This window comes from Hippocampus guttulatus, chromosome 1 (assembly GCF_054856545.1).
Source record: "Hippocampus guttulatus isolate MCC_2025c chromosome 1, RoL_Hgut_1.0, whole genome shotgun sequence".
NCBI classification, from domain to species: Eukaryota; Metazoa; Chordata; class Actinopteri; order Syngnathiformes; family Syngnathidae; genus Hippocampus; species Hippocampus guttulatus.
Window position 1 is genome coordinate 28,266,786 of NC_141261.1, and position 22,735 is coordinate 28,289,520.

General features: G+C 43.0%; 1 protein-coding gene across 3 annotated transcripts in view; it reads left to right on the forward strand.

Annotated features, from left to right (window-relative positions):
* Window positions 1–1,935: 1,935 nt before the first annotated feature.
* Window positions 1,936–22,735, forward strand: part of LOC147211257 (uncharacterized) — a 54,134-nt gene continuing 33,334 nt past the window's right edge. For 2 of the 3 annotated variants that reach the window (XM_086124529.1, XM_086124547.1), the window contains exon 1: window positions 1,936–2,248. The gene's annotated coding sequence lies outside the window, so the exon portion shown is untranslated. Of the gene's footprint in view, window positions 2,249–16,310; window positions 16,396–22,735 lie in introns of those variants that run through there. The other variant, XM_086124539.1, reaches the window with a different exon arrangement.

Here is a 22,735-nt window from a genome sequence, read left to right on the forward strand (position 1 = left end):
CTCTGCAAAGACGCTAATGTGAAGCGACAGGACAGCCAGTGGCGTTCTGCTCTAAGGGGACCCGCATTGTGATGGAGACCCAGCAGTCTGGCTCAGAGTGGACGACAATAGTCGAAGCAACCTCAAAAGGACTCGGCTTTTTCCCTTATTCGGGTGTCTAATGCAATCGCTTTTATTTGACCCTCGGTCGGTTTATTTGGCCTCTCAGTGTTTCCGCTCTTACATAAACGCGCTCAAACAAAATCAGGCACATTTTGCCATGCAAGAACAATCAGGAAGATTTTGTTTGTTTTTTTATTCTGAGGCAACTGGAGACAAAAGAGCACCGATGAATTCAATCTTCAACTATGTCACAAAATTGTGCATTCAAACTTTAGCTTGCAGGAGCGGTGTCATGGTCATTTTAGTTCTGGGGCCCCAATCTCAAACAGGCCAGACCCATATGAATAACTATTCCAAAATGTTCCCATTGTGTTCGTGCAAATAATTACCTGTACACTTTCAAACTATAGACATTAGTTGATGTTTATATCGTTGCAAATCATATGAGTAGTATGAGCACAATTTCAACAGTGTCCCTGTTTGCATTTACATATGAAGCACTTATAGATCACAGTACATCTAAATAAAGTAGCCCTCAAGGACCACATGAGTACCCCACAGACCTATTCTAGAAATAGCTTTCCACTGATGGGACATTGTGATTTTCTAGGAATATTGTAGACATGATCATTTGAAAATGTAAACAACGGCAGCAATTTATAGAAATAAAGTGTTACTTCTCGATCTTTATCCATTTCCTAATAATTGTGAGAAATCATTCAAATGGGCATGATGATTGACTGGTTACCATGCCCGCCTCACAATACAGAGGTGCAGGGTTCGATTCTGGCCCGGCCGTCTTGCGTGGAGTTTCCGTGTCCTCTCCATGCCCGTGCGGGTTTTCTCCAGCTACTCTAGTTTCCTCCCACATTCCAAAAACACGTACGGTAGGTTAACTGAATGATCTAAATTGTCCCTAGGTGTGAGCGTGAATATTTGTCTTTGTGTGCCTTGAAAATCAATTAAGTATACTGGTCAGCAGCAGTGGTTACTAGATATCTATTTTGTAGCATCCTAACTTCGGACGCTGGTGACTAGGTATTAAAATCCTGACCCGGGTGAAGGCCGGAATCGAACATTACACCTCTGCACTGTGAGGCGGATGTGCTAACCAGTTCCGCAGAACGTTGTGTCAAGTGTAAAAACACAAGCTAAAAAAAAAAAAAAAAAAACGATAATAATGACTCCATTTACATGCAGTCAATACTAGGGTTGAGGTAAAAATTCTGGTTTTGAAAACATTCTGAATATACTGTCTACATGCCCTAGTAGATAGCGTTCCTCCCACATTTGGATAACCCAATTTTTACAGAATTGCACGAATGTTGTGATACAAACAGACGGCATTTTTGCTTGTTACATTTTACCGTCAATGAAACACACTTGACTACAGTATATTCATGTCACAATGGCGTGCACACAAATACTTCCTGTTCTACAAAGATTCAATAAAAAAATTAACTCAACTGTTATGTTTGAAAAGTGCTAGATACCTTAGTTTGATTGGTTGATTGATCATTCATTCAAGTTATTCCTCGAAAGTGCCAAATATGTATGTAAACGTTGGCTTTTAAAAAATGAAATAAAACAAATGTATGTCTGCTAGTTCAACAGTAAATACCACACTCAATTTGGCGCACAAATTTGCAAAAACTAACTCCTAAAATGAGTCGACCACCTGACTACGTCCCGGCATTGTTTGTGCCTCTCCAAACTACACTCCTTCCCTCGCCGCAAACGTTTTATTTTGAAAGCCGTACCCGGAAGCGATGCGCGGTGCTTACCGCTCGTGGTCACGTGGTGCTGCAAGGCTGAAGGAGGCTGAGCAGGGAGGAAGGAGGCGAGCCCCTTCAGCTTCCGCGTCAGCATCCCTTCAAATAGCCGCTGTCACTTGTTCGCTGCAAGCACAGAGACCGACAAATGCGGGGCACAAAAAAGGGCTCCACATCAGATGTTTGTGTGTTAACATAGCAGCTGTCATCTTCCGTGGTGAACACAATCACAATGAGCGTTGAGAGTCGCTAAAGGAGGTTTGGAGCCCGGCCAGGAAGCATAGCGATGTTCAAGGCGCCTCGTCCCGGGAGAAGTCATCCCAGAAGCTGGCTGCGAGATACGGAGATGCTCCTCTGAAGCACCGGCAGGTCGAGTGAGTACCCTTCAGTGTCTTTTCTGCTTATCCGCACTAAAGACTCGTGGACAGTTTTTAAACGATTTGCCCCCTCCCTATGTGATCAATCAATCAATCAATCAGTCGCACCTTGGTTTTAAGTGCAGCATAGCCGCTTGGTCAGCCATGTGTGAAAGTTGCCTGACCAATTTGAAAATGGTGCACGCTCACCCCCTCCATCCGCAACTCCACTTTCCTTTTCCACCCCTCCCCTCTCGTGCACACACCCCCGGCGCATTGCACGCATGGCGGTTTTACATCATGCAGAGGATTGCAGCGCGAGATGTGATGAAGCTTGGCGAGAAAACTTTTGATCAAAGTCAGCGTGTGCCGCATATTACCGAGGGTCCAGAGTCAATGCGAGCCTAATTAATAAAGTCTTTGTCAGGGGGCTCCCCATCACAAACACTCATCGCTAATCCGCTCATGGCCCACGGGGCGTGGGCTGCCTTACATGGTGATGAGAGGAGCACCAGTCACACTAACAAACTGCAGTTGCTTATTATAAGTGTCCAAAAGGCCAAAATGACCTTTCAATGCCCTTTCCATCGACTTTTCAAGCCTAAACTTTTCACAGGTGTGCATGTATCGCATAACATTGGCAGCATGATGGACCGTCACCAGAGATTAGATTAGATTAGATTTTTTTTTCTTTCATTCTCTTCACCACTTTTTAACATGAGAAATGTCACATTACAGTGTCATCAATTTCACTTTATAATGTGGTCAATTTCATAACGTTAGCAATGTTACATTAAAATGTGGCAAATTTGATCAAACAAAACTCAGATGAAGTGGTTTTATAAGGTGTACCTACTTTATGTAATGTAATATTGCTGTGTGCCTTGAAGAGGTGCATCCTAGTGAGTGACGTCAAAAGTTGGAGTTGGTTAGTCTGGGTGTGAGCATCTGGGCATGAGGTGTGGCCTACAAGCAGCTCGTTGCGAGTGTTCTCATTTTGACTTTATGTTTGACTGTCTCGCTCAATAAGTGGCTGAAAGTGCATCAGCAACTGTGCCTCTCCTTGCCCATGTGCGAGTGGCATTAAAGTACCATAATTGCTCCTTTTTTCACTCAACTCAAGCATTGTAAGCACACAACCAAAACATTTATGTTCAATGCATTGTTTATTGGGCGGCCCGGTCATCTGGTTGTTAGCGCGTCGGCCTCACAGTGCAGAGGTGCAGGGTTCGATTCCTGGCTCTGGCCTCCCCGTGAGGAGTTTGCATGTTCTCACCGTGCCTGCGTGGATTTTCTCCGGGAACTCCGGTTTCCTCCCACATTCCAAAAACATGCATGGCAGGCTGATTGAAGGGACAAAATTGTCCCTTGGTGTGAGTTTGAGCGCGGATGGTTGTTGGCCTGTGTGTGCCCTGCGATTGGCTGGCTACTGGTTCAGGGTGTTCCCCGCCTCATGCCCGAAGCCAGCACCCCCCGTGACTCTTTTAAGGATGAATCAGATTGGAAAATGGATGGATGGATGGTATTGTAAAAGATCCATTTAGTGCTTGTGTTGTTAAAAGAGACATAGGAAGAGGACATTGAAAAGACAAAATATACATGTATTCCATTATACAACACAGACAGAGGACCCCGCCTGAGCCCCCCCCCCCCCCAAAAAAAACCCATGTGTTGCCCATTTTACCTCGTTACATTGTTTGTGTTGACCAAAGCACAAGTCTCGCCCTCTGGGCCACCTCTCTGATGACTTATATCAGCAATTACACATTTCACATGAGCTATGAAGCTGCAGCCCCTGTTTGGAATCCTGGGCAATGATGTTCACAGCATGCAGCACAGCCACACTTTGCACAGAAGCGCCTCCTGTTCCCTGCTTGTTGTACAAACTGTCAACAATTGTCACCCTCCATATTCTTCTCGTGCGTCCGACATCAAGCGAGTGAGGGCAGAGTCAGCCTTCTGTCAAGGGGTAGAGAACAGTCAGATGCTCCGGACAGGGCATGGAACAATCCCTGTCGCTGTTGCATCTGAGGCGACAAGGACCAGAGTGCTCCTTTCTCTTTTGTGCTGCCCTTGCTGTCTTCATCTCATAGATTAAGGAAGCGAGAGAGCGTGTGGTTGGAGCTGTACACAACTTTAGTTGCCTGCCCATGCATGCATCTAACATCGCTTTCATATACAGTAGCTACATGAAAAACTGTATAGTCTATGAAACGTCACACATGCATGATTTAATAATTAAACAGCTTTGTCACACTTGGCATCAGTGGAATGTCCATTGTACTACTGCTGCTTGCCTTGGCCACCTGAGGGCGGTATTAGACAGAAAATTATTGTACGGGGCCTTTGTATACAGTAGTTCTATTGGCTCCTCACAGAGGATAAGGAATATATAAACGTGAGTACTGTTATATTGAAGGTCTCAGTGTGTTTCTGCACTGGATGTTCTAAGGCTACATGTGGATTCCTCATTATGTGTAAGCATGAGCACTAAGCTAGCGCACTCAAGGTTAAGTGGTGTTGAAAAAAAACCACAAAGTGTAATTTTCTTTGTTTCTTGTTCGGTTTGAACCCTCTTTGTGTTTGATTGTTCACTATTTGCCCAAGTGTTGCTTACTGTGATGTGAGTTGAGTCACTGCTACCAGACAGCACTTGTATCTCAAATGTATGCTTGCAAGACTAAGCAAAATAAATACATAAATAAATCGTCCGAATGAGAGCTCATATCTAAATACTCAGTTGGCTCGTAATGCCAGGCACCACTACGGAGTTATATCGTATATGGTTCTTATCTTATCTTATGGATCTATCTATCTGTCTATCCATCCACCCATGTCTATGTTTTATTCATTTGTATTTTGAAATGTAATGTTTTCTGAATCTTCAATGTATTCACTGTCTTTTTGTCTTCTAAAATGTAAATTTGTTTTGTGCAATGTAAAAGTGTTTCAGAGTTTGTGATTTTGTTTATGCTCCCCAGCCACTATACTTATGTGCTAAAATAGCGAAAGCAAATACACGTTCCTGTGCTCTGCTTTTGTACCCTCCTGTACAGTATATATAATTTCTCACTTAAACACCAGTGCAGATGTTTGTATGTAAGATAAGCATTTTATGACACGTCTCAGTCCAGAGTTGTGGTTTTAGTCATGTTGTGAAGAACATATCTACTGGAAAGACTTCAGCCTAAAGGCAGACCTTTCAACACAAGTAACAAAAAGCTGTCTTTGCTTCTTAAGGTGTGCAGTGGTGAAAATAAAACTGCTGCATGTGCACCTTCTCCATATCACTGTGGTATATATCAGTCAGACAGGCGTGTCCTAGCCGGAAGTCTTAGTGCAGTGCCTTACACAGGCCTGTCGGCCAACTTTCAATGCTATAGATGTGGAAACCAACAGGCTCATGGCAACGGAATCATGTCTGCATGAAAAGCTCTCAATTATTAATGCTGAGCAGAGGCCAAGGAGGCAATGCAGAAGGCAAGTGAAGAAACAAGGATATTAACTCTGGCCACTAAACTTTCACTGTATGCCTCATGATCCCAGATAGTGTCACATTCTGAAAGATCTTATTCTGTCGCATTGATTAGCTTGAAGCATTGGACCATTGTAATACAGTGAGAATCAGTATAGTAGACATAAAGTAAGGGGACTGAAAATGATCAATTAAAAACACAATTGTCTTCTCGATACTGGCGGCAGACTTTGTGTTGTGACCTGGGCCTTCCATGGGAACTAATCACATTTTTAATACCACCTCGTCGCCGTCATGAAAATGACCTATACAAAAACTCAAATGACAGCATGCAACTGTGTCATGTGCATTGTTTGGAGCAGTTCCCGATCAGTATTTGTCTAATAACATGACAAAAGCATAAATTATTTTTAGATGTATGACACTCACCACTGATGCCGATTACTAAACGTCTGCAGACATGTTTCTTCCAGACAATGTTGGACGGAACAAGTTATACTCAGAACAACCAATCGGAGGACAGGAAAATGTTCATGTCATCGAGGGCGAGCTTGACGGCCTTGGGAGGAAAAACAGTCCCATTTCTAATATAGTTTCAGTTTCATCGGCCAGCACGACTGATCCTCAGCAGATTAGATTGACATCGTAGCACATTGAGGCTGAAGTCAGATGTTCCAAAGATACAACATCCGCAAACACGTACCGGAAGCAGTGCAGCAAAGAGAAACCCTACGAGATGAAAGGACATTAGCGAATAGAATGCTGAGAATAAATGTAGAATTTTACGAAACCAATATTACAATTGAAATTATAAATCGTGGGCCTAACAGGCTAAATGCATTCCGTCATTTGTAACTTATTGTCACAATACCAATAAAAAATACAAATGCGTTTTCTGGTTTTTCTTGTCTATGTGGATTCTAAGTCCTCCAGGTCATGATCATTTGCCAAAGTTAATTCGAAGCAGCTGGACTCTTTTTTTTTTTCTTTTTTTTTTGAGGGGGGTCTTAAAATGTTTAAATAAGACTTTGGCAACTATGCTGTGAGGCTAACCAAATGTAGGTCAGTGCTACTGATAGTATTTCTGCCAGCGAGAAGGCCTTGCTTTTCAAATCATGTTTAAATAATTAGGAAATCCACTAAAATTCATTTCCGCATGTGATTCGCAAACTACGATAACACATGTTGCCACCCGCTTTGTCACTGGTGCTGCCTTTCATACTCGCCACTGTGAACTGTACTCCCCTGTTCAATTGGCCCTCTCTTCACTCATATCCACAAATTCAGTGGTCCGTGTTGATCTAGAAAACACTCTTTGGCAAGTTCCCAGCCCTTCTTCGTTCTCTACTCACCATGCATACCACCACCCATGCTCGCCACTCCAGCAGTTCTTATATCATCTTAAAAAAGTTCCCCGAGGGATACTGTTCATGATGGCCACACCTGTTTTTAGCTGGTTCTCTTTTATTCACCACGTGCTATGATGGAATGTGATGTATTTTGTAAACTTGTAAGGATATGACATTGTGTGATTATTATTCTTATTATTTGGATGTGTGTTATATTTTTATTTTACATTTTTGCTTTACCCTGCGGTGTGCAGCCAGGTCGAAAACGGAAATGAGAAATCTAATGACACATAAATTGAAGTGAGTCACTTTGTAAGTACATCTTGAACACCTTCGTAGTTGCACATGGCAGCATGGCCTTGTGGCAAATGTATTTGTTTCAGTCGACCACGTGAGCCCTGGGAAAGTGTCAATTGTTATTAGCTGCTGTCATGATGAGTCTCCGGGTGCGGCAGCGGCACAGCTGTTCTTGGGAAGATAATATGACATAGAAAGGCTTATCATTTGCAATCCTGTCCACCGGGGTGTGGCTTTGACAACCATTGTCTGGCCGCATCAGACCTTCCTGTTTGAAAGATGGCTTACATGCATTTTGTTTGACATGGCAACCTTTGCTGTTATGCGGTCGCTTTGTGTCACCTCGTGAATATCAAGTTCTCTCTCTTGCCTTATCTTCGTTACCTCAGGGCTGTCAAAGAGTGAGGCCATGCTTCTGCCACATGCAAGTAGCAACTGGGGAATAGCTGGTGGCAAATTGGAAGGGACCATTCCACTCTGTTCACAGGGGTGGTCTCGCTGTTTCGGGGTGTGAAATTACTGTCATGGTATATGTTGCAAGTTGCATTTTTTTGTTTGTGTGGTGCTCGGTAAAGACTTAAGCTTAGGCATCGCAGGAAGCACATACCCTAAGCTCCGTAAAATTAATTCCTTGTTGAATTCATTGCTACTGTTCTACCTGGTGCGTTTGCATTTGGGTAGCCTCTGCAGGAGTTGGCCCACTTGGTAGGTTTGAAAACATGTTCATGTATTTGCAGTTTGAAAGCAATTTGTACCTTGTAATTCCTATGTATTCCCACACTCCCGCTGGCGTCCTGTGTCCTTATAAAAAGAAAGGAAAAAAAGAATCCCAACAAAGCAGACGTCTAAGCCTCATATTATACTGGTGGTCTTTTTATTTGGTCTTTTGAGTGTGCGTGAGACGCATCGACCGCCACACTTTTGCAATACAAGACTCAATGCTGCCTGAAATAAAAGTGGTTCTAGTGAATCTGTGATAAGACCTCATGTTCAGCCCACAGATGGGGTGCGGTGGGGTGGGGGGGATCAGACTTGCCACAGAGACATGTGTGAGTTCACCGAATGGAATTTGGAGGCATTTAAATATTCTTGTTTATTTAGGGCAACTGTGCCTCCCGGCTACTGCTCAGCGGAGAAGCTTAAATACACCTCCGTTTTTGACTCTTTTTATTTGTCTGGCTTGCCACATGTAGTGAGGAAGGGCAAACTAGAAATACTTCAAGCTGCACATTTTGGTGCACTCCCGCACAACAATTCTCAATTTCCACTGTTGGACACACTGGTCAAAGTGGCGTGTTTCACGTTGAGGAGATGAAGTGATTGTCAGTCCTCCCGACGGGCGGGTGGATGTGTTGTGTGGCAACATAAATTGGCCAACTCTGCCATCTGAATTCATTTGCATGTTTTGCCCTGGTTGCGTACCAGTTCTGCTCTTAACATTAATGGGGAGCATGCTCATGTACAGGAAATGTTTCAACAGCAGCCCACCTTTGCAGAAGAGCGGCGCTTATCGATTCCTCTGACTGTCACGGAGGTGTATGGGATGAAGAGGACAGCGGGAGTGTTCACACTGACTGCTGTGTTTATTTATTCATGAACAGGCGGATTGTTCTCTCTCTGAGGACTGTTTGCATCGGTTCGGTCTCAGGGTGGCGAAACGTATCCACCGCTTCTCCATCCAGACCGTGTGCAAGTGAGAGTGCGGGAATTCCGAAAGCTGCAGGAAGGGTGGAGTCGAGGTCTCCCCCAGAGAGGCGGGTTCTGTATCGATCGGTTTAGTAAGAGAATCTGCCGGCTTTTAGATGTGCTGCTTAATAAGAGTGGCTCGCTGAAAGTGGGATCACATCAACTAAAACCACCCCAGAGGCCGCCTTCGTCTTGAAGGACTTTTTCACAACGTACCAAAACATCCGCTTGAAGACGGTTTATACCATTTCACATGAGGACTTTGCCTCGCACTCTGCATCGCTGGTGTCGGCTTGGAATTTGCTCTGTCACAATGCTGTGTTTTTATTCACAAATCAATGCGGTCAGTCCACATTTATGGGTGTCATTTTTACCAATTATTGACCATTTGTTGAAAATGGCTTGCTCTCTTTGACAATGCAATATGAATGATTGAACAAACGTGGCGTTTTGCGGTCTCCTGAAAAGAGATGAACAAGGATTCCGGCCGATACCAGTGATGTGTTCCCTGCATGGTCTGGTTTGGTTTTCAGTCCAAGCCAAATTAACAGTTAAGGTTAAATGAGGTTATGGATGACGCACGGTAGGCGTGTAATAGCAAGAATAAAGGTAAATCCTTTCACAAAGTGGACCTTGATGGTTTCCCTTGAAGAGATGACGGCAGATGTTGCCATAGCAGCAGTTTTATCAGAACTGAATAACAGTTCCTTGTGAAAAGAAATGCACTGACTTGATCGATTTAACTGATGCCTGACATCAATATCCATCCATTTTCTCTCCTGCCTGTCCTCATTAGTTTCGACTGAATGAGACAGATACAAGACAAGTCAACAACCATTGACATTCCTTCACCCCCGTGGACAAATTAAGAGTCTTCAAATTGCTGGATTTTTTCAAGTCGGTTTACTACATGTATTGTAGTAGTAGCATACGTAAGTGTTGGATGTGTCCCTTTAAGAGGCGTGGCCTAGTGAGTGATGTTACAAGTTGGCAGGTTAGTCAGTTTAATAGTGTCTCGGTGTGAGTTGTGGCCGACTCCAGCTCCGTATTTATTTATTTTTTGAGGGTGAGGGTTTGACTGTTTGTCCTATTAAATCAACAGATGAAAATGCATCGGCGACAGTGACTCTTTTTACCCACTTGAGATGGCATTACATCAATTGCTCCATTTTTTGGCTTCACTTCAATTGAGCATCAGTGTATTTGAAGCGATCTTGTTCCTCAAAGTTTGGCTCGCAACACAAAACAAAGCAACCAAAAAAATGAAACGGTTGGTTGGCACACTCCGAAGTCAAGGTACCGCTCTATAAGGGTTTCCCAAAAGTCACTCCTGTACTTTCCGGATTATAAAGCGCTACGGAGTATAGGTCTCACCAATCATAAAATGCATAATAAAGAAGAAAAACACATATATAAGTCGCACTGGAGTATAGGTCGCATTTTGGGGGGGAAATTTATTTGATAAAATCTTGAAAGGCAATTTAAAATAAAAATAAAATCGAAAACAACATGCTGAATAAGTGTACGATATGCTAACGTTACATGACGCATAAACGACGAACTGAGAATGGGCCTGGTATGTTCAAGTAACATATTAAGAGTTATTCGGATAACTATAGCATAAAGAACATGCTAACAGGTTCACCAAACCATCAATGTCACTCCAAAACACTAAAGCCAATGGAATCGTCATCCTCTGTGTCACTTTCAAGCAATTCCACCAACTCCACAGGTAGAAGATGCAGCGCTTCCTTTTCTACGTCGCTTACGTCCGACTGTTTTATCAATACAGGTCTAGAGCAGCCTCTTGCGGTTTAATGTGAAAATAACATGTGAAATGATATAATAATGTGTTAATAATTTCACCCATAAATCGCTGCAGAATGTAAGTCGCACCCCCAGCCAAACTATGAAAAAAACTGTGACTTATAGTCCGGAAAATACGGTACATGTACCCATGGCCCACTGGCGGATATCGGAACAGAGTCGCAAAATTGCCTCCTGGTCAGAAATCGTTCTCTCCTCGACCACAGTTCAACACCAGTTTGAGAATCTTTATGGCCGTCACAATGCTCAACTGCGTAGTGCAATCCATGGCAAGTTTCTCGAAACAGGATATGTTCTTGTCAAACCACGCAGTGGAATGATTCTCACTGGCAGGGGAGAATCTTTCTCTCTGAAAGTTCTCAACTCCTTTTTCCAAGTCTGGATGCAGATCTGTGTCAACGTAACACCACTGCCCGTCGATGACATCATGTTGGCCTTCTTGAAAGTTGAAACCAAATCCACAGCGCCTCTGTTGAATGCAGCCCAGTACAGCGCTCAATTTTTCCCCAATTTTTTCAACGCATGATGAGTCATCCATAATTCTTAATCGATAGTGGCCCACATTCTTATCAGACTGACTCCAGTTGCACAGTTGACACAGTTGCTTATCAAGTCTTCACTCAATATTTTACCCAATGAACTATGACTGGGGCCCCAAGGATTTTGAGTAAATTGAATAATACGATTCCAAAGAAAATCTCTGTCCCGGTTTGTAGTTAGCTTTTTTTTCCCACATGGACAGATGTTACTGAACTCACACATACCTCTCAGTATAGAAATAAGTTGCGGTGCAATGGCAGAAATGCAGGAGGAAAGAGTCTGCAAAAGACAGAGAATGTCCAAAAATCATTTGACAGTTAAAAAAAGATGTTCCGCAACAGCACATCTACAATCGCTAACACAGACGGCAAGGCATCGATGTCAGCCATTTTAATCTAGCCATCGTCGCTCATTCGAGTGTATTGTAATGCCCCCACAACTCACGCAAATAACTGGACAAGCAGACTACAAGCCAGCTAACTTGACATTTTCCTTCATTGACATGTGTGTCACCCAGCAAGCCATGCCCGCCTTTTAAAGCTATCCACACTCCAAGTCACAGACACTGCAGCAGGACTTGAGGATGGTGACCGATAGCGGACACGAAAAATACCCATGGCTCACATATCCACTGTGTTGCATTTGATAAAGAAAAATCAATTTTTAGCCGAAAATTTGAACAATCCATGAGGCATTTTTGATTCTAAATCTATTTAAAAGCTTCATCCCGAGCTGTTATCCATTCATCCAAGTTTTATGTTCTTCTTCTTGACCCCATTTAAACAATTTGAGTAGCTCTTCCTATTATGGATTTGTGAAACAAGCATCTGGCGTGTCAGGTTAGGTGTCATATGTGTCTTCCCGCAACAGCAGTCTCGTCTATTTGTTCGCCTCTCTTTCAGCATGCAGCACAGCAGCAACATCACACAAACTGCATCTCCAGATCCTGTAGTGAGTTGGTAGTCTTGTCACAATGTAGATATTGTGGTCTCTTTTTTTTTTTTTTCTGCACGCTACCATAACTGTCAGTCACAGTGGTGAGCCAAAAGCCTGCTTCAGAGGAGCGCTGAGCTATTTTTGGAAGAAGCAGATTGTGTTAAGTCGGAAAGCAAAGTGACACAACTGGGGTGGAGGTTTCTTGGAGCCTCAAAACTTTGAAAAATATCTTTATTTAGTACTTCACTCCCATGGCACCTTGCAGATTTGCACCTCACACCTATCAGATAATGGTACTCTGGAAAGCAAACGCAACAAAATACCATTGAGCCTGCTAAAATCCATGCGTAGGTCACCCTCCTTTTTGTGTGGCACATACAGTCCATGATGACAAATCAGAGTATAATTTGAAGTACCACAAGATTCCAAAAGTGCGAAATATAACACACGCAAGGAAGCGTGTCATATCTCTGACTTTTTTTTTTTTTAAATCTGTTTTTAATTTTGTTTCTAAATGTATGCATCACACAGAAGAGCTGAGATCCCAAGCGGATTGGCTGTGTTGTGCTGTGCTCGCACTCGCGCAACGAAAGCACCTGCTGTGTTTGTCGCTGCATGAAGTCATTTGATCAATAACAAGATTAGCTCTGTCGACACGGTTGCTGTCACTGAATCTCTGCTAACCCAATTACGGGACCCTGCGATAAACTAATTAGTAGCGTCCTGCACTGTCGTATCGGCACGTTTAGACCAGACGCTCCCCCAGCCCCCAAACACACACACACACACACACACGCAAGTGTGCTGCACTGGCAAAATATTGTTCTTTTGCAGTTATATTGAGCCTCTTTTATGCTGTCTTCAAATTAAATCATGACATTTGAAAATATGAAATTTATTTTCAAGGCAATCTGTTGCATATTTCAAGTACAAATAATTGCAGTAATTTAGCCTTCATCTGAATTTTCAGAAGAGTTTGAGAGAATATTTTACAAATGTAGACATTCAAGTTTGTGTGTATACACACACACACACACACACACACACGTTTTTAAAAAAAATGTTTTGCTTTCCGATTGCAGAGTTTAGATATAAGTGCTGTTTGGTGACAGTGTATCAACTCACTGTGCAATAAGCAGCAATTTGGCCGAAAGTATTTTTCTTCCATAAAGGAGGCTTTAAGATATTTATTTCCACTCTCAGTTGAAATTTACTCTAAAATTTAACATGAAACAAAGATAATGGACAATACGGATGCACCATTTAGGCCACAGAGGAGTACTAATCTACAATCAAAATATACTCTCAATCTTCTGAAATGAGTTAAATGACTGAGAATGATGTGTTAGCTTATTTGCTCCACTTATGCGTGTTTCAGCAAAGTACTCAAAGTATCATATCTCATTCAATGAGCCATTTGCTATGTCACAGTACATGCAGGTCTGTGTGAACATAGACATGCACATGCTTAACCCAACTTTGTTTAGAGGGCACAAAATCTTTGTCTCATACTATGGTGCAGATGCAACACATTTGAACTTAAAAAACAAAACAAAATACAACCAATAAAATAATGACAACAATGACTAAGAACTGAAGGATGATGAAAAATGTTTCTCTGAAGCTGAGATGGTTTCTCGATAGCCAGGCGCCTCGCTTTGACAACAGGGGAGAGCGCAGCTTCGTAACTCGCTGGGCAGCCGAGAAAAAAGAAACAAAGACAGCTGGACTGACTATGTTCGTCGATTCGATGTTGCAATAGTTGAATTGTCTCGCCGGACGTATAAACGTTACACCTCCTTTGTAGTACTGGCTCACTAGTAAACATTTCCAAATAAATGGCTGAACGTAATCGTCAGTACACCACAGGGCTGGCTGGAGGAGGGATTCAAAGTCACAACTTCAGATGACATTTCCACTTTGTAAAGCCCTAAGTCCAAGCTGTGGATTATAGCTATTACCAAATTTCAAGGTGGTCCGGGGTTCTCTGGACAGAATTGGGCTCTTCAAACGTAGACTCAGATAAAGGAAGGACAAATGTAAATAGAATTTGCTTATCATGAAAGTACAAGAAAATCCAAAGCGCATACTATACAAATCGAGACTCTTAAGTATCAACCAAAATACGACTTACATGGAACAAAGAAACGACGAGGCATGAACATGAAGCGCCTCGAGCAGGGGTGTCAAACTCATTTCACATTGTGGGCCACATACGGCCTCGGTAGATGTCAAGTGGGTCGGACCATTAAATATTATACCATACTCTGCTATAAATAACCAAAATAATATGTCTTTCCTTTGTTTTGGTCTAAAGAAGCACAAGAACATTAGGAAAATGTTGCAATTTAATGAAGATATCTTTTACAAAACATTTCATGAAGCACCTTCGATTTCTTTAGACAAATGTGCAATTTACTTTTATCATTCACATATATGCATTGCAACTGATCCAATTGATTGTACAAAGGCACAAAACTTTAACAAGTAATTGGTAGTGAAAAATATAGTCATGCACTTTATTAAGATTAAACGAGATTTATAAAGAAATGACATTTTAAACCATTGACCCATGTGCATATAAAATCTAAATGTAATCCCTGCCTAAACCTTACCAACTAAAGAGAGTGCTATTAAATGTGTAAAGAATAAAGTTTTCAAATGTCCTTGATAGCATCTGCTATCAAGGACATTGCACCTTATTGCACGAATTGCACCTTATTAAAAATATTCATTCCGTGTCTTTTATACATTTTTTCACTTTTAGATTATCCTGCGGGCCTGATCGAACGTCCTTGGGGACCGGTTCCGCGGGCCGCATGTTTGACACCACTGGCATAGAGAATTCAAGCACTTGGATACAAAGTCGTGAGCAAGGCGAATTTTACGAATGTGGTAGTCGGCCTGGAATGGCTTTTTAAAGGCAGTAGGTAATGAGGCTAAATTTGTGTAAGATGCAGCTTGTGAGCAAACACCCACTCTCAAGCTGGAGACAAAGGAAACAAAGCAAGCACAACAGGATCATGGCACTAAAACCCACGTTAAGACAATTTTTAAAAATTATGTTTGTTTGTTTTTAGCTCTGGATGAAGTCCTGGTCGCTTGGAACAAATTGAAAGTCGTACGCCTCCGTATTTCTGACAGGAAATACGTCATGAGCTGCCGTGCATGGAGTGCATTACGCCTCGTGTGATTAAAACAACCACATAACTTACCATTTTCGTCTGCTAGCTTATTGCTAACACTAAATAGCAACTACAACAAAGGTCACCAACGTGGCACCAGGTAGCCCCCAAGGGTTGCCCGCGGGCCTGTTCCAAAAATAGACCACCAATGATGGAACATTATGAATTTCTACAAATGTTGTATATGTGATCCATTGTGAAATTGTGGAAATGATGCATACCGTAAGTGATCCTGTGAAAATCCAGACGCTTACGTAGATTTATAGAAATATACTGAAAAAACAGGGTGTGTTGAATTTACTCAGGCGGCACGGAAGTCAACTGGTTCGCACGTCCGCCTCACAGTGCAGAGGTTTCAAAGAGAGGCAGCATGACTCGCCTAACTAGGAGCCAGCGTAGTTGATTGAGCTGAAACCGGCACAGCTCTTTCTCCCGTCTCTGTGTATCTGCATGTGGATCAAAGTTGCTGAGAGCTTGAGCATCATCTCAAACCTGCATGTCAGTTAACATTTTAGAATTCACCCAAGGAAATGTTTTTTTCCATAAGCTGCCATTGTTGAGGATGACCGGCCTTTCACGGCTGGCTCCAATCGATGGCCTCCCTGACAGAGGCTTGGCGGAGCAGGGGAGCTTCATCGCGTCTGCACAGCCACGATAAGGCTAGCCCTTTCAAATGGAAATGCAATAGTGAGTATTAGGCACAGTCATTTGGATAGCACATCCTGCTCTGAATGTGGTAGCGTGGCAGTTTAGGGGTGTGTCTCTCTTCCGCTTTGTTGTGTAAGTGCTTTGCCTTTGCACGGTGTTTAAGGTCCACGCTGGCCCAAGATGCACTCGGCCTTTGTTTCGTTTTGATGCACAGTTTTGAAGGTAAGCTTGCAAGCGCTGGGAGCCACCCATCCGAATTCGGGGTCTGTAGTGTGGCAGGCTGCAAGACTCGTCATTCTTGACTTCCTCTCTCCTCACCGTGCGTTTCCTAAAAAAGCTTGTGACCAATGCCGTGGTATGCCGGTGTGTTTTGATCAATGTCTGCATGTGTTGGGTGAAAGCACAAGAGAGTGAGTCCCAAATCCTAAGGATGATGCAAGGAGCGCTGTGGAAAATGCTTGTGCAGAGGTGTCGACATACTGTATGTAATTGGCTCCTAGCATGTTTCCTCTGGGAAATATGGGCAGCGGCGGCACGAGCTGATAGAAGTGTTACAGACTGTGTCAGTCCTGGATGTGTACTTTTTGTTTGGTTTTTTTTTTTGCTTGATGTGTGTCAGAGATGGATGGAAAGAGGTCCAATAAAAGTGCCTGGTTTGCACATACTGAAACAATCACACAGGAAGTGTGCATGCAGTAGATTCAAGATTGAAGATGTTTCTTGTCAAATGTGCAGGAAACGAACATGCATTCATCCATCTATGTTCTAATCCACTTATCCTCGCGAGGGTCGCAGGCGTGCTGGAGCCTATCCCGGCTGTCTTCGGGCAGTAGATGGGGGACACCCCGAACTGGTTGCCAGCCAATCGCAGGGCACACACAGACAAACATCCATTTGCGATCACAATCACAATTTCGAGTGTTCCATTAACCTGCCATGTATGTTTTTGGAATGTGCGAAGAAACCAGAGTACCTGGAGAAAACCCACGCAGGCACGGGGAACACACGCAAAGTCCTCACAGGAAGGGCGGAGCCAGAATCAAACACTGCACCTCTGCAGTGTTTGATTCTGGCACTGTGAGGCGGATGTGCTAACCAGTCGACCACAAAAGAACCGACATTAAAAATTACACAATGACATTCTACATACATGCCTGCACAAGAATACAAAAGAAAAAAACATGAATAAACGACTGAGCATGACCATAAATAAGCCAAGTTGTGCTGGCCCTCCAGATTAATAGAATACAATAGGTTTCAATGATTATTTCATATTTATAGTGTATTATATCAGCCTTTACGAAACTATTATCTCTGTATAGTTAGCTGTTTTCTTTTTTTTCGGGCAGTAAAAGATCTCTTGAATAGTACATGGAACATTCAACGTCCCAACCACGAATACTCAAACGGGAAAACTTGCAGAATGGAGCATCGGAGCCATTATGTAGGACTCCACAATTATGGTCAAGAGAAGAGTCATAATTCTCTTGATCGCTGTTCTAACCATGAGTTCTAATCACGGTTTTTCATGAAATGTTTTTGGTGCATTCTTTTTTAACCGATAAATCATTCCCATTCGTCCGTGCTTTCAACTGATCCTCTGTGCATCCTGAAGAGTTGACCCTTTGGTAAGGCTGCGGTGTATGATACGTGTCTGGTTCTCTGTCAAGACCGCTAGCTGAGTCGTGCTCGTGTTTTAGAAAGTGTTTTTCTCAGTCGCAGTGGACCGAGTAGCAGAGGATGCGCAGCTGGATGTGAGACAAGATGGGAGAGACAGATTCTTCCCGTTTCCTCCTTCTGCTGTTTGAACTGCACCTTCCGCTTCATATCGCTTTGACTGCATGTTTATGACAGCTCCTTGTCTCCCCTTACCTGCCTCCTGCTGCTGCACGCTGTGCAATAGCACGGCTTTTTCTTCTTCTGTGATGTTGCCTTGCATTGGAAAGACATGGAACACGTGCAAGACACACCCTGCTCCTTCCCTTAAAGAGGTAAAGTGAGTGCGCCAGAATTCACAATGAATAATTGAGTCATCTGGCTGTGTGCAGAAATAGCAATCTTCCACACAAGTGTGAAAACATCAGTCGCCGACCGAGACCCGGGAACAGCGCAGTCGTGCCGGCCTTTGCGACCACGATATATTGCATTCCTGTGTGTTTGAGACACAATCTCAAGGTTTGAGGATTGTTCGATGGCTTTGAAAAATGAAAGCGTGTTTTTTTTAAATGGCCAAGATGAGTTTCCGTCAGGTCGATTGCTCAAAAGACGCTGCTCTAGCTGCTGCTGCTGCAATGAGACTGAGGTCAGTCCGCTTATGTAACTACAATAAAGTCACTGTACAGTGAAGTTACATAAAGTTACTCTGGCTCAATATGCAATTTTCTTGCAGCATTCAAGATTCAATACTTTCATTGTTATGTGCATTTTAAAAAAACAAAGTGCAATGAAATTCTCACTGTTATGATTGCCCTGACAAGAATAGAATATAAGGGGCAAACATGAATAAAAGAGACTAAAAAGGGACATCAGAATAAGAACAAGAGCATTGTGAACCCGGCGTGAAGTGCAGTGTGCATGCGTTCAGATTTCAATCGTCAACGTGTGAGTGAGTCCTCTGTGTTCAATTGTTTAAAATGATGACATTCAGACACTCCTTGATAAACTAATCCACTGCTCCCTATACCTGTACTGTATTTGAAAGAATTGAGTGGAGGTCAGTTATATTGAACCTTTTCGGAAGTACTTTTTTTTACATTCAGTCTTTAACATGGGTTTGTTTTGATTTTTGATTTTTTTTAAACTGTGCAGTACTGTGAGAGATGTTGCTTTGCGTGGTGGAATTGGTGGCAAAAGGGAGGCGACCCCAAGCGCAGGGAAGCAGCAAAATAAAAACAAAAACGACACTGAATCAAAAGTCCAAAAATCACCAAAGAAAGTAACTAGAAAACACAGGAGCAACAAAGCAACCCAACACTGAAGATGATGAGGAAAACATGACAAAAGAAACAATCAAATTGACGATACCACGAAGCACTCTTGGACAAAACATGAGTGGCTGGAGGGAGCCGATCGGGCGACACAAGGGACAGGACTGATAAGAACAGGTGGAAGCGATGAGATATCAACATGATGAAACATGGAACAAAACTTAATCAAATCAAAACATACAGTGTAGATTAGGACACAACGGATTGAAATTGAATCAGTACTTGGGTCCAATCACAAATTGAAACGCTTTTGCGATTGATAATGATGTGGTGAAAAAAAATGCATTTTCATTCATTTTAATGGAAAACATGACCTCAATTTATTCATGTTTGAGGTTACAAACCAATTCAATTCGGCACTTGAGTTGCCCACTATATTTTGATTTTATCCTCAGAAATTACACATTTTTTATGTAATTATAACAACTTTACTGTCACTGATCCTATTTTCTTCATATTTGTTGTAGTTTCCCATCTTTTAATATGTGTCGTAATAACGACTGACTGTTCACCTTGGGGCGTTGTTTTTCTCGTAATGTCACAGCTTTGGCATTATTGTTTTTTTCCTCGGATAGAATGCTTTTATTTATGTATGATGTCATGTTTTCTAGTGTAATCTGGAGTTTTTTGTTATATTTTTTTTCTTGTAACGTTACACCTTTAGGAATACAACCTGTTTTTCCATAAATATTAACCCCAACTACTCTCCAATATTTGAATGTTGGTCATTATAGTGGTAGAGAGCCAAGTGTTTTGGGGAGATGGTACTTGGTGGAAAAAGTGAGCGAACCAGTAAACGATGTGTCATTGGACTGGTTTCCCCTGCTTTGTAATCCTTTCATATTTCAAGGCATTGTCGACAGTTGGGGCCAAAGGCCTGGCCTTCCTGGATGAAAAGCTGTTTGAAAGTTTTTCCTGGAGAGAAAAAGCTGTCATACTACAATTGCAGTGACCAATTTGAGATTTTCTGTGAAGAGGCCGCACTACTTTTGTCTCTTTCGTGCACTTTGACACGTTACATATGGAATGAGACTTGTTCTAAAGGTTAGGTCGTCCTCACAGCCAACCCTCGTGACTTAAACTTTTAGTAGTGCTTCTGAAGCAATCTGTCTGCTTCTATCGAGATTACAATGGCGGTTGCTGAGGTGTGAACGTGTTCTGCATGCGATCGTCTCTTTGAAGCCGAATCCGTAATGGTGACACGATGAAGTTGAGGGAGCAAGATCGAAGCAGACTGACACGTAAGCCCACAGCCGAATCCCCCCACCGGCTCCACGTGACAGATCAGTGGCCCTTCCTGACATCGTCCTTCGGTGCAAAACATCAGGAAGGCTGATCTGTGAATGAAGCAAAAGATTGCTTCGTTAGTAGGCTACAATTAGATTGACTGCACCATTTTTACTCACAGACAAAACGTCAAACTGGTAACATTGGCGCAGTTTAAAGTAGACGTTTTGTGCCATTGTGGGCGTGAACACAGCGAATTGATTCGCCGCCAATCAAAGCAGCTCCTCTCTTGAAATTGGTGCATGAAAGGCACAGTCCTTGACGTGGCAAAAGGAGAAACACGTTTGCTGGAGACCACGCAGGAGGTCAAAGCGCACAATGTATGTTTATAAGGAATTGCAAGCAGACATTCTCGGGTGGATGATATGAAGTAGGCCAGGGAGGTCACAGATCTGGGAAGTAGGCACTTGGAGACTGTTGCTGAGATTGTCCGTGTCTGTGTGCCCGCGCGTATGTGACAAACGATTGACATCTCGTAAGTCAGACCTTCGGTCTCCGATTGGTTGTTCCTCGGGCGCAGTGGTTTCTGGCCGACGCGGCAGCCGGTCATGGACCCTGACCCTCAGCGTGTCGCTGGTTTCGCCACCTCTAATTGTCCTTCTCCTTCAGATGTGCCCCCCTTTTGGCCAGTGGGAGGCAGTATTACAGTCATGCGGACACAAACAAAGAAGGATCGTACTCCTACTTCTTCTACTCAGTAAATTGCCGTCACATTAGTCATTTTGCAATGAGGATAAACATGTAGATTATATGCCTGTGAGTATTTTGATTTGATCTGTCTATAGGGGTGTTCACACGGCACACATTTGCTCCGGCGCTGCACCGATGTATTTTGTTGCGATATATTTTGCACCGCAGCAAATTGTGTGGAGCGTTCACTCGTACAAAGCCGCTGAGCGTGTCTGCACCGGCACAGCGTCGGTGCAGCCCCACTTGCGTTCACACGGCAGTTTCTGCAGCGGAGCAAAACGACAGAAAACAAATGAGCTGTCGTGTTGGTTCTTTTTAAAACGTATACACAACTCAAGCGACTACTGGACGGGCACGTCCTTCTCCTTCTCGGTCTCCGTGCCTTCTGCTCGAGAGTGAGCGCCCCCAAAAACGTAAATCAACGATGACTTCAATGACACTCAGAAAAGCAAATATGTAATGCGCCAAACAGAAAATCAAGAGAGGAAATCACAAAATAAATTATATGGGGGGCGGGGGGTTGTGGACACACAACAAAGGAACAAACTACACAAACAATTCCGAGACAGTCCAGTCTCCTACAAAAGGAAAGATGTTACCAGCCAAGTCTTGTGTCGTTATTAAACAAACGCATGACGGAAGTCCGACAGAGCACGAAAGCAATGCATTTTCGCCGTACGTAAACTCTTCACAAGCATTTGCTCTGGAGCAAATTTAACCCAGTTGCGTTCACACGTGCAAATTTACATCGGTGCTGCTTCGCAAACGAGCATTTGCTCCGGAGCAAATTTTTAAACCACCTCCGTGAGGTGGATCAAATTTGGTCCGGTGTAAGCCTTTTTCCGGGGCTACGCCGGAGCTAATTTGCACGTGTGAACGCTCTACTGGGGCAGCCCCGGCGTAGCACCGGACCAAATCTTGCTGTGTGAACACCCCTTATGTTTTGCTCCACTGTATCTGATGCTTCTGCAGCTGTGATTATTGATGCCAACAATTCACATGTCAATTGTGTTTTGCATTGTTTGCACCTTAGGCACTCAGAGCGCTTTTCACGCTGTATCCACATGTACCTACTGTACTGATGATGCACCATCAGGAGCAACTGGGCATTCAAGGACACTTTGACATGGTCGATAAAACAAATAAGTAGACGTCTGCATAACACTGTGTCCTTAGTAACATAAAAAAAAATCAACAAAAGGAAAGAAATATAGCTCAAGAAAAACTTTATGAGCATTATTTTTTAGTCTCTCTCTCTCTCTCTCTCTCTCTCTCTGCCTTTCTTTTCATCCTGATTAAATATTTTTCCATTGGTGTTTGTTCACTGCACTTGATATCTTTTGCTCTGTGGTTTGTTGTGTGTGTGTGTGTGTGTGTGTGTGTGTGTGTGTGTGTGTGTGTGTGTGTGTGTGTGTGTGTGTGTGTGTGTGTGTGTGTGTGTGTGTGTGTGTGTGAGTGTGAGTAAGGTCGGTTTAAAAAAACAGCAACTTGAGTACACTCTCACAGTGACAGGGACACTCACACCGACTGTAGTGGATGTGCAATTACACTTTATTCTAGAATGGCAAAAAAGAAAAACGTGTTCTCGGGCGTCACAT